This window comes from Ochotona princeps, chromosome 12, assembly GCF_030435755.1.
Source record: "Ochotona princeps isolate mOchPri1 chromosome 12, mOchPri1.hap1, whole genome shotgun sequence".
NCBI lineage: Eukaryota > Metazoa > Chordata > Mammalia > Lagomorpha > Ochotonidae > Ochotona > Ochotona princeps.
The window spans coordinates 30,004,707-30,018,234 of NC_080843.1; the positions used below are offsets into that span (position 1 = coordinate 30,004,707).

The window sequence follows — 13,528 nt, forward strand, 5'->3', positions numbered from 1 at the left end:
CAGATTGTATACCAGTCTTGACACAAGGTGACCCCTTGCGAGGACCTGTTCATCACCTTCAATCTGTCATAAATGAAGTCAGTATAAATGTCAGAGTGAATGGGAGATCACCAGAGGCTTCATCTGATGCCTTGAAGGTTATTGTTTTCCCAATATGGTTATTATAAGCACATGAGACTTTATGTAGTCACAAATAAAATGATGGTGACAAAGTAAGATAAACTTTATCTAACAAAATATTTTGATTAGTATGAGGTTATAATGAAGACTGTGGTCCTACAAAAAATGAATCCTGGCACTTCTACAATGTTTGTTTCTCTTTCCTGTCATCTAGCACTCTTTTTAAACAATGTCTAATCCAAAATGGACAAAGTTTAGAACTTTTCAATGATTTGTAAATAAAATTTATCAACAGAATTTCTCTTTGTTTACTATATAAATGCAAGCAACCTTCAGTTAGCTTGTCAAATAAATGAAGGAAAATTAAACTTTAGAAAAAGTTAAAAAACTAAGTTGGGTTAAAACTATATGTATAAGAAAATATCAACGAACACTTTCTTTAAAAAAAGTGGATCGATGACATTGCAACAATGAATATTTGCAAATACGACTTTTCAATGGGAATATTGTCCAAGTTTTAAGGAAGTTCTCATTACCATTTCCATCAATCTTGATAAATTATTTCTACCGAAGAGCGCATAGTTGAATCACAAAATCATACAATTGAACATTTTTATTCTTTTTGACAAGTGAAAATTTAAAATTGCAATTTAAATGAAAGCTTGAATAGTATATTATTATGAACGAAACACAATAGCTATAATGTATCATTATTTTTCTATATACATTTTTCACAAAGAATCCTAAAAGTCCCTAAGTCTTATACCTGAAAATAAGTAACATCTCATAATCAGAATGTATTTATTTCTTTTTAAAAAATATTTATTTATTTTTATTACAAAGTCAGATATACAGAGAGGAAGATCGTCCATCCAATGATCTACTCCCCAAGTGACTGCAACGGCCAGTGCTGCGCCGATCCGAAGCCAGGAACCAGGAAGCTCTTCCGGGTCTCCCACACAGATACAGGGTCCCAAAGCTCTGGGCCGTACTTCTCTGCTTTCCCAGGCCACAGGCAGGGAGCTGGATGGGAAGTGGAGCTGCCGGGATTAGAACCAGCAACCATATGGGATCCTGGCGCGTTCAAGGTGAGGACTTCAGCCGCTAGGCCACGCCGCCAGGCCCAGAATGTATTTATTTCAAAAAAAGATGAAGAATCATTTACTAAAGCCCAATTTTAGTGCATAGATATTAAAACAATACCATCTTGCCTGCTGAATTATATTTTTAATCATCAGTCAATTTAATTGTAAAAATATTATGTGTAGTATAAACAAAATAATGATAATTTTGAAATGTTGCTGTAGAATTATTTTTAATTATGTCATATAAAATGCCTTTTCAACCCCAATTTTTAATTCTTTTAGGTTTCACAATTTTAAATAATAGAACGATTATAGCAGCTATAATTAACTATGGTAATTAAAATAGCAGTTGTGATATCTTCTATATGTACTTTAAAATATGCATGCATAATTTAATTTAGCCTGATGAGTTTCCATATCACTTGAGTTTGAAAACTTGGAATAGGATGTTGTAATAACAGGTAGAAGATCCCAACGAAAAATGTATGACTAATATAAGAGTTAGTTAATCTAAGTGCCTTTAAACTTCAAGCGATTTTTACTTGGCAATATATTCATGAGCTAGACATTCTTAATACTTTACAATAACAACCTTTGCTACAAGATTGGCATTTTTAAGGGAGGAATAGATAAAGCCAAGGTATGGAAAAACATTGGAACTCTAACCGGCTCTAAGTGTCCAAAATTGTTCACTGCAGAATACTTAGCATCTTTTGTAGGTCCATGACACATTGTCTTGTACATTTTCCAGTTTATTTTTTGTTATATCTGCATGTGAAATGTATTTCCACTTTTTTTTTAACAATTGTCTTATTTTTAGTCATATTCCCATAATTGTTTTCCTACTTGAATGTATATTCTAATTTGGGGTTGTTTTCTCAGTATTTAACTTTATCTAATGCATTTTGTTATGATAATTATTGCTTACCATTTGAGACAGTGATACAGGAAGAGCACTTTCATACTTACAGGTTCACCTCTGAAATGCCAGAAATAGTGGCATCTGAGCAGATGCCAAAACAAGAGCAGGAAACTCAACCAGGTATGGCTGTATAGCTACTTAGGCCATCACTGTTGCCTCCAACGGTGTACGTTATCTGGGATTTGAGATTGGATGTTGATGCCAGGAGCCATATCTAGACACTCCACAATGTGATCATCTCAATGGTGTCTTGCCTGGTAGGAAAATGTCTGCCCCTCAATTATAATTTATAAACATCTTTCATTAAATCTACATCTTTCATTGTCATCATTAATTAGATAAATTCCATTTCCCTTTGCTCTAAAGTAGCTAGCAATTCAATATACTGATGCACAATTTTCTTAATAATCTATGATGTATCACACAAGGGGCAGCTGATCTATAAATGTTCATTTTTTAAGAACAATATTCCCTAATTTGCCTTTGTTGAATGCCATGCTTGAGTGCTTTTCATTATTTCTAATTGTCGAAATGTATTTTATTCATTTTTATTGTCAAAGCAGGTTTACCTGAGCAAGGAGTTAAGTATATGAATAAATTCACATTCATTAATAATTCCATGACTTGCAGGATTATTTTTATTTTCATATCTATGATTATTGTTTTAAAATCAAGGCACTTTTATAAATAAAGTTGTGAAGCTAATTTTGCAACATTCCTCCAAACCCTTGTAAAATTGAATAATGATAACTAACTGCCCTTATCTGTTTCAAGAAAATATATTTTAAAAGTTAGACTTTTCTTTGGGCAATTTATTGGTCACAAAACCTAAAATTAAAGTTAAGTGGCAAAACAGGACATTTAGGATAGATGATAATCGTAGCTGGAAATGATTTATTACACCCTTGAGTAATAAAATAATAGCCATGTGAAATAATGTATGTACTAAATAGATTTAGCCATTCCTCACTACATACACATGTGGAAACATCATGTTACATGTGATAAATATATACAACTTTGCTTCTCAGCCAAATAGTACAAAGTGCATGAATGAATATACAAATTCAAGAATCTTCTGTTAACTGCATAAATGATCATGAGAAATTTGTGGAAAAATAAATCAAGCAAATTTTTTATTACATTTTACTTAGAATTATATTCCTGTTACATTTCAACAGTACAGACTTTGTTACTTATTTTTGTTTACAGTGGAAATTTGACAAAAATGCTTCTATCAAAAATAAATGTTCATTATAAAATTGTTGATTTTCCCTTCTCTTATTTTGGAGGGAAAAGTTGAGAGGCTGCGTACAACCTGCCCTAAGGAGACAGCCAGTCCTGTTCTTAATCATTACATAAGATCAAATCATTCATTTGCATCTCATGACTTCGATATTATTCACTTCCTGCTCCAGAATTCAATGAAGCCTGTCTTGCTTTAGAATATTGGTATATTCTGTTTTAATTATCATCATTTTACTCTTGATATGCTTTGTGTATTTGATCCATTTTTGTGCAGATCAATCTGGGTAGAATTCATCAACTATCTCCATACTCTTACTCTCAAAATACAAATTGTTGTTTCATTCAATAGTTAAAGTTCATTTACGTAAATATTTTTTTCATCTAAACATATATTTCCTAATAACATTATTTGGATAAAATAGAGCTACAAAATATTTTTTTTTGGTCTGTTTATCTTCTACTGATGGACCTAATGCCAGCCACTGTGTTTCTATTTGCTAAGAACTTTTAAGGGACTTCAGCTGTTGCTTGCAAAAAGTTTTAAAACTAATTTTTGAATTTGTATGACTCTGGTATTTTAGGAATGCTAGATCTTCAAAATTTTTTGGCACAGAAGGATCTCTGAATAGAGCTAAAGCATTTCTGACCCATGATGGTCCATATAGACTGAGCCATTTATGGTAGGATGTGTATAATACATCCTAAGAATCATGAAATATTACTCATTTCTAATTCACTACAAAAATACTCTCCTAGACACTGCATATGTGATGGATGGCAAGAAACCAGGTCTTCACATCTAATTATAAAGGTTTTTCTTTGTGCTAAAATGGACTCTATTTATCTATCAGTGCAATCAATCCACGCATTTTTCTTTGTGTCTATCACTGTACTACCTAAGCACTTAGCAAAGACATTATATTAGCCAAAAAGTGTGGAGTGGGACGTTTTCCTTGTCTATACTACATTTATCTAAGCCAACCTAAAGCTAAGCAGACTGTGACTAATATTGGAAGCCTTATTCTTATCACAGACAGACTTGTTTTCATCCTTGTTATTATTAATTGGTTGCATGCCAACAATATATTCTGCACAGGACATAATTGCACAATATGTTCTTTCTCCTGAAACCTAGAAAAGGATCGACTGCTTTCATCTGTTAACATTGATGCCAAAGTGATGAATGCCCCGTCATAACCCCCCAGTCTCCTTTCTTGCCTGTCTTTATCTACTTATCTCTCTAGGTTTTTTTTCCGAAGAAGACACCTATTAATAAGTTTAACTTCATTTTATAAAAATAATTTAGGAAAACATAATTACTTTTTCAAATGCAGTCTTATTAAATGTTGAAGAATATGACATTTTATTTTTCAAATTAATGCAATGAAAATATGCTTGCAATTTCTAAGAGTGAAAAGATTTACGTGTATTTTGTTCACATAAATTATAGTATATAATTTAAATATGTTTTCACATTCAATGTAAGTGTGATTATATTATAGACTTAAATTGTCTGTTGTGCCTAATCTACTACATGAGCTGTTCAGAAACAGTTTTAATCCCATCTTCTGCCCTCAAAGACAGTAATTTTTGTTTTTACACACCATCCTAAACTTCTGCTCTAAATGTGTACTAGCATAAGAATATGATACGCATGTTGCTTTTATTTTCAGACCTTCTCTTCTAAAAACATTTTTTGTCTTATTTTTAAGTCTATATGGTTCCTTAACGACTATAATGATTATATCTAAGATGAATCTGATGTTACCTTTATTTATTAAAGTAGAAAAACTAAATAGATTAATTACTTTTGCTCGTTGCTAACCCACGGAAGTATCATGTAAAACATTTTGTGTGTTGGTTTGTTTCCTTGTTTTGGCATTTATGGTAAATGGCTATGAGCATTAGTAAATTAAAGTTGTACCTATTTTATTTATTACATTTGGCCAAGAATGTACAGATACACAGCAAGACACTGGATGACAAAGGTTGAAATTGGAATCATGAATAGCAACAAAATTTAAATTTAGCATTAGTTAGAAGGATCAAAGAACAATTAATTGATGTGGGTCACTGTAATGTTCACATGGCTTTTACATAAGTTGTCCTTTGTCACTTGACTGTCATGATGCTTTAAATATTTTAGCTAAAGTGTTTTTTTAAGATTTGCTTTCTTTTTTTAAAGATTTATTTATTTTATTACAAAGTCAGATGTACAGAGAGGAGGAGAGACAGAGAGGAAGATCTTCTGTCCGATGATTCACTCCCCAAGTGAGCCGCAACCAGGAACCTCTTCCAGGTCTCCCACATGGGTGCAGGGTCCCAATGCATTTTGCCGTCCTCGACTGCTTTCCCAGGCCACAAGCAGGGAGCTGGATGGGAAGTGGAGCTGCCGGGATTAGAACCGGCACCCATATGGGATCCAGGGTCGTTCAAGGTGAGGATGTTAGCCGCTAGGCCACGCCGCCAGGCCCAAGATTTGTTTTTATTTTTACTGGAAAGGCAGATATACAGAGAGGAGGAGAGACAGAGAGGAAGATCTTCCATCCCATGGTTCACTCCCCAAGTGACCCCTACAGCTGGAGCTGCACCAATCCAAAGCCATGAGCCAGGAGCTCTTTCAGGTCTGCCATGCGGGTGTTGGATCCCAAGGCTTAGGGCCGTCCTTGACTGCTTTCCCAGGCCACAAGCAGGGCCACCGGGATTAGAACCGACGCCCATATGGGATCCTGGCATGTGCAAGACGAGGACTTTAGCCACTATATCGTACCAGGCCCTAGCTGAAGTTTTATTCCAGTACTTGAAGAATATGAAGCAGGAATAGTAAAGGAATAAATGTATTCATTCATGCATATATTTTACTGTTCAAATAATTTTGTAACTTCAATCATAGTCTTGAAAATTTTTAAAATGCTTAAAAGCAAAGACTGAATGTTCAAAAGGATCTCTAAATGTGTATTTTAAAGATTCATTTATTTGAGAAACAGAGTTGCAGACAAAGATGGGGAACAGAGAGTTATCTTCCATCTCTTGGTTTACTTCCCAAATGATGCTAATGACCAGGGCTGGTCAAGGCTGAAGCCAGCAACTTCCGAACTTAATCTGAATCTCCTGTATGATTGTCATGGGACCTAGTGGTTGGACTAGCTTTTTACAGATTTATTAGAAGGGAACTGGATTCTTCGTTGAAAGTGGAGCAGCTGGGACTCAAACCAGAAGCCCAATGGATGCTGAGGTTACAGATGGCAGCTTAACCCAAGTGCCACAGCACTGTTCTCCAGCTTTTCTATATTTAACAACAAGTATATTCATAAAACATAGTAGAAATGATCTAGTGATTAAATGTGACGATTTCTCTTGAAAGTACAGGAGGACATTCATCTTAGCTATTTCATCATAAAACTCATCCTTTTAAACTGAGATTATAAACAGAAATTAATTTAACATGTGTTATGTTACTTTTTAAGTTAGCAATACAATCGATAATTACATGAAGTTTCTATGAAATTGAAAAGATACTAAAAAACAATCTACATTAGGAATAATAAGCTAAATGATCTAAATGAAGTAGGATTCAACTTGTCTACCAAACACTTGCTTCCTAACAATGCACAAGGAAAGGTAGAATTCTTACCTCCTAGCGGACCAAAGTGAGCACTTTACATCCGAATGGCTCATACAACTATACAAATTATTAATTTTGCTTCATGATTACTATATAAAAATGGTAACATATTCCATTGCCTTCAACATAAAACATCAAGAACCAGCAATTTGATGATAGATTACAGTAGTTTCTTCTAAGCCTATAGCACTATAGGTTTTATTACTCATTGAAATAACTACCAGTTTCTGAAATAATGCATATTTGCTTTTCTGTTTAAGTAGCAACATCAGTTTTTGAAAGTATCCATATTTTTCTATGGGGAACTATCTTTTTCTCCTCAGATTCCTTAGGGATAAGCTAAAGAAATTATTCTTTAGTGTAAACACTATTATAGGAAGAATGAGTAACTCTGATTTTTAGTTGAATAGATTTCAATTTCATTTTAGATATTAAAGGGAAATCTTCATTATAGCAATGAACTCTCATTCTGTTGGTATAAAGAATGTTCCTGAAAAGTATATCTTTTGCTCCATTAAAAATTATTCTGAAAACTTCTTGATTGGTAGGGAGTGCCATTCACTTGATATGAAATGGGCTTTTTAAAGTGCCATTTTCCTGCTTAACAAAATCAATAGTCTTTATTATATAGAATAAGCATCACTTGCTGTCATTTCCCAGATCAATATAATATCCTCTTCCTTCATGATATTCTAGTGTCTTGGAAACAATAGCCATTTGAATGCTAATTCTGTTAGTGGATTCCACTTATTTATTAATTTTTAAGTAAGCAGAGTGTATCTTAATTTTACTGTTTTTGCTTTCCATCATTTCATAAATACTAATAAAGGCTGGCATTTGGTGTACCAATTAAGAGATTGCTTGAGATGCCCGAATTCCATATTGGAATGCCCAGGTTTGCTATTCCTCTCTCCTGATTCCAGCTTCTTAAGACTTGCATGTCAATTTCACAGATGCCAACTATATAATGTGACTTGGGAAAGTATCGCAATGTAATTCTTACTCGCACTGTCCAGGATGGCTGTAATAGATATCCAAGAGTCCCATCATGAGTACTTATGGTGAGAAAAATAATGCCTGTGGCAGATTTCCATCCACATATCTTATTCTTAACAAATTAAACGGAATGAAAACAAGATACTATAAATATTAATTATCTTAATTGTATTCACCTGTTTCACACAAAGCATATCTGGAGGGTAAATTAAGATGATTGACAAGTGGTACACCCAAAATGGAAAATTTTTGTGTCTTTGAGATCTTACTGCAGGACACTTTAACAACTCTATTTTGAAAAAAAGGAAGCAACACAACAGATTTATATATATATATACAGATTTTTTGCATGGGGAATGATAATAGAAGCAATGCATTCAAGCGTACTGTGCTATTCTAGTGATACAGGTATGCGAATGCTCCTTCAGTGGAAATTGTGTCACTGGTAACACTGATTCCATCCAGTTCACAACTTTCTCTTGTTCATGAGTTTATTACTCAAAAGTGTGATGTAGAAGTAGCCACTACTCAAGAATCTTGATGAGTCTTTACAAGAAGCACCAAAAGGAAGATGGTGATCAGCTCGTCACCATGCTGTCTTTCTTAAAATCTGATATTTCTCTCACTTGGTGAACCTTTATACAGCAAAAATAAAACACGAAAAATAGCATATTTTGCTTGGTAAATGACAACTGTTTATTTCTTACTACATTCCATTTTTTTAAGCAGGAGATAATGTAGTAGTGACAAATGCTTCACATGCTTCCCCGTAGCTTAAATATTGAACACTCTTAAGTTTTGGGTAACATTCAAATTCTTTATGTGATTGCTTTATTAAGATAAGCACCTTGGAAACTTGCAGCAACTCCAGAGAGCTAATGTGCTACTTAGTTTAGGAATATTATCACCACATAGTGACATGGTGCTTTCTCTACCATTTACTTTTGAGGTAAATTTCTGTCTAGTTTGGGTTTCTGAGATCCAGGAGGTGTATAATCAAAGGGAATATTTTTGCTTTACCTATCAAAATTATTTTATTAAGGCTATCAAAGTCTAATAGATGCTGTAATTTGATACTATATCTTACTAAAAACAAAATATTAATTTAGAGCAAAGGCACTTCGAGAAAAAATATTCCTGAGAGACTTTAAGGTTATTTGACTAATTTAAAATGTCATTTTCATTGTGTTTCTTTTTTATTTTGGTTGATGGCACTTTTGTTTCTTTTTTGGGAATCTCCAAAACAGATGATCATTTTAGAATGTCTTTGCAGCCACATTGCATAATTCAAACCACATAAGTTATACAACAATTTAGCTACATTGATAAACCCAGGTATAAGCTTTAAATAATTAAGAACCTTGGGCCCAGCACAATAGCATACTGGTTAAGGTCGTCACCTTGCACTAGTCCCAGCTTCTAGTCCCAGCAGCCCTACTTTCCATACAGGCCAGAGACTGAGTACTTGATCCATGTCTGGACCCATTGCCTGCTATCTTTCAGGGCGTGCAGGTGCATGAAGATAGAGCAAAACTAACGCTCAGACGTCAGTTGGGCACCCTGATATGGTATGTACATATCCCAAGTGGAATTTCATCTTCTGCATCCACTTCCTTTGTCTTTGAATGTCTCTGACCACATCCTTTCGGTCTGAATCTCCTCTGGCTAAGCAAGTCTTTCCTCTGTCCCTCCTATACTACCTGATTCTTTCGGATCCTCTGCCTCTCAGTTCCAGTGATGTCATGAAGTGATTTTCATGGTTTCCTCCCAGAATGCTTCACAAGTCAACGTTACGGCCATTTCCACAAGGGCATGCTCCATCTACCATCTGTTACCTTACTATGCGGTTTCATTGCTTGCACAATCTAGTAAAGCTACATTATATATTGTTTATTTTACATGTCACCTGTTGGCCTCCTGAAAGTATGTAAGTTCAACTGTAGAAAATGAACACAGCATTGGAAAATACTCAAACATTATTTGATCTCATAGTAATCACAGTAAAATTTTTAAAGTTGTAGTTTAAGAACTTATTGTTTTGCTTACTTTCTCTGTAAAGGGATCTTTGGTCAGATTTCTTCATGAGATTTCTTTTCTAAGAATTGTTCCCAAATTCAGAGGCAACATTTATTTTTATATTTGATATAGTTGACATGTTGTTTCTTTTTTTGTTCATGTCTTGCATTGAAAGAAAAGTATTTACATTTATTTCAAAACCTAGAGTTCCCTTACAATTTCTTGACTAAAAATCTAGCGGCATATTTACCTTTGAGTGGGCAATGTTATGTTGCATCATTAGGAAAATGTATGATATGTTGAGAAGAACTTATTTTGTTTAAACTAACAAAATATAAAATGTATAATTATTTTGTATTTTATTTGTGTTTGTGCTACATTTACATACATTTATCAAATAAAGAAGCAGGGGTTTTTATGTCTAGACATCGTTTTTAAATAAGTTAATTGATGTGACTCTCCAAATAATTATTGTAAGAAACATGCAAAATCAAACACATCCAAAGAGTTTATAGTAGAGGTCAATGTTAATAACATATAGCTTCTCTTATTTTACTCAGTAGAAATTATGGTATAGGTTAAATGTTATGACTTCAAGTATTAATTATAGCAAAATGTTCATATTTTCATTACCTTCAGATAGAAGCTAGAAATGCAGTTTGAGCTGTATCAGCTTTTTAATGGCTATTTCTTTGTTTGAGGCAGAACTTCACCAGCATGGGAGACACTGTAAGAGACTGGGCTCCTGGCTTCGGATCAATGCAGCTCAGGCTGATGAGGACACTAGGGGAATGCATCAGCAGAGAGATATTCCTCTTTCTCTCTCCTCCTCTCTGTATATTTGACTTTCAAATAAGAAAATAAATCTCAAAAAATCATAAAACATTATATGCACTCTGTTCCATTTGCTCTTTTCTTCTATTCCACGAGAAAGCAAGGGCTTTTATTTTCATTTCCCTTGAATTCTTCATTAGCATTTTCCAAGTATTGTGTCATAACATGCTAAAATTTGTTATAAATTTTTATTGCTATTATATAGCTGGATATTTCATAAACACACAATTCAGGCATTATTTTCTAGCTACTTGTATTAATGGTGAATAATACCTATTATACAAGGTAAAGTTTTGTAGCCACCATTTTTATTGCCTAAGCAGGAAAAATTCTCTAGTTCTGGTGCTCAATTTTTTTCAGCCTGAAGAGGCCATTATGCTGAATACTTCCTGTGTCTGACAGGACTTTCAGAAGAAGGCAATTTTTTGCTTCAGTTTTAAAGGTTTGCCGAGACATAGATGCTCCAAAGCTCAAGTAATTCTAAGAACTGAAATATTCTGATAAACAGTCAAACTCCTGGGGAGAGGACCTATGAACCCTAGGCTTAGTAAACCACTCCTTGACAAAGGAGTAAGACTTTGCTTATTAGGAAGTCATAATTACTTATTGCAAGTTACCTGAGACCTATTATTATTATTACTATTATTGATAAGTCAGATACACAGAGAGGAGGAGAGACAGAGAGGAAGATCCTCCATCCATTGATTCATTCTTCACATGCCAGGAATGGCCAAACCTGAGCCAATCCGAAGCCAGGAGCCCAGAGACTCTTCCAGGTCTCCCACATGGGAGCAGGGTGCAGGGTCCCAAGGTTTTGGGCCGCCCTCTACTATGTTCCCAGGCTGCAAGCAGGGGCTGGATGGGAAGCAGGGCTGCAGGGATTAGAACAGGGATTAGATCTGTATAGGATTCTGGCATGTGAAAGGTGAACATTTTAACTGCTAGGCTAACATGCTGGGGCCACCTGAGAGAATTTTTAGTGTGTGAATATTATATTACTCTAAACTATTTTTATTGGGCTTCAATATCTCTGAATAGGTAACCCAAAATTAGAGTCACAAGAATGTTCAACAATTGCATATTAGCAAAATGACCATTACATTTAAACCAACAATCTAAAAATATAATATCTCATTCACTAACAATTGAAATCTTAGTAACAATTGAAATCTTAGTCCTAAGTGTACATAAATGAGTCAAGAAAATCATGTTTTGCTACCTAGTATTTCTTGTTCCAAATTACATAGGCAATTACTAGTACATGAACTCATCCTAAGAGAAAGAGGTAAAAAGACAAATTATCTTCTTTTTTTCCATCAAATAGAAATAAATCAGTGTTATTTTAGTAAATGTTACTCTATTTTTTATCCTCAATATGAATGGTTTTGGCATTATATTATAATTGAATGTAAGTTTTAAGCTAAAAACTTTTTCTGGAAGTTCATGATCATCCATCTTGAACTCCAAGCATGTAGGAAGACATAGGTAGAAGTATATTAAATCTGACAAATGACCTCCCATGTGCAAAGGAGGAAATAAAGATTCATTCTCTGTGTTTGTGAGATCATTTTGATGAAAGAACGGCTAATTGAGGATGACATACATTCTAAATCTAATTCAAATCAGCATTTTTACATGAAGACTCATCACATTTCCAATGGTACATGCTACCATAAAACAGCTTAGTAAAGACATTCAGAATTTGATTCTTGGAATTTTTTTAATGCTTCATCAGAACTGACATTTTTAGCGGTAATGAGTTTCCAGTCAACGAATTAGTTCATACTAGATATCTGAGGTATTTTACACCTTTCATTTAAAAAACGGCTTTTTCTTTAGCATAATTAATTCTTATGCACAAAGAACATTGCAACTAATACGTGATTATACTTAGGAAATGTGTGGGGAAAGTGCCAACACAGGGTTTCTCACCAGAAAAACAGATCACCTTGAAATAATTAAAATGTTAAATTATGAGGAGCTCATCCCGTGGCATTAAAAAATAATCATATTCCAAGACCAAGTATCACAACTGTTGTTTTTAAACTGAAATGGTGATTAGTCTTGCCTCTTGAAATGCTCAAAATCAATGTTAATATTATCTTATTAACACAGATTTAATAGTTCACTTGGGTAAAAGATCACCTCATATTTAATCTGATAGGTAGCTTTGATAATACTACAGTTTCCTAATATGAGTGCCATCTGTTAAAGGCCAAGATCACTGATATTTTGCACTTACATAAAATTATATCTCAAGTGTATTTACAAAATAAAACAGTAAATATGATAGGCAGCAGCTAACCAAGAAATTAGAAGGGAATAGCACTTATGAATAGCCTCTTTTAAAATTACTTGCTATATATCTGTCATTGTAATTACAATTGAAAATAAATACTAGTATGCAAATAAAAGAAGATAAACATGTCATGTACAAAGCTCATAACCAGGCCTGTTCATACTAAAATGTGTCTACCTACACCATGGTCATGCATAAAACAAGCATACTACTCAGCCATTAAAAATAACAAAATTCTACTATTTGCAACCAAATGGTTCCAATTAGGGACCACGATGTTCAGTGAAGTAAGTCAATCCCACAAGAATAAACATCATATGTTCTCTATGATATAATGGAACCTCCTTGCGAAACGCAAGATCAATAGCCCTTTCAATGCTGTG

The 13,528-nt window shown here is 34.0% G+C and overlaps 1 long non-coding RNA gene across 3 annotated transcripts in view; it reads left to right on the forward strand.

Moving 5' to 3' along the window:
• LOC131481535 (uncharacterized) overlaps window positions 1-13,528 on the forward strand; it is a 46,707-nt gene that overhangs the window by 14,472 nt on the left and 18,707 nt on the right. Inside the window, exon 2 of one of the 3 annotated variants that reach the window (XR_009246369.1) lies at window positions 2,177-2,384. The exons of the other annotated variants lie outside the window; for them this stretch is intronic. This is a non-coding gene — a long non-coding RNA (uncharacterized LOC131481535). The remainder of the gene's footprint in view (window positions 1-2,176; window positions 2,385-13,528) is intronic. 3 annotated transcript variants of the gene reach the window in all.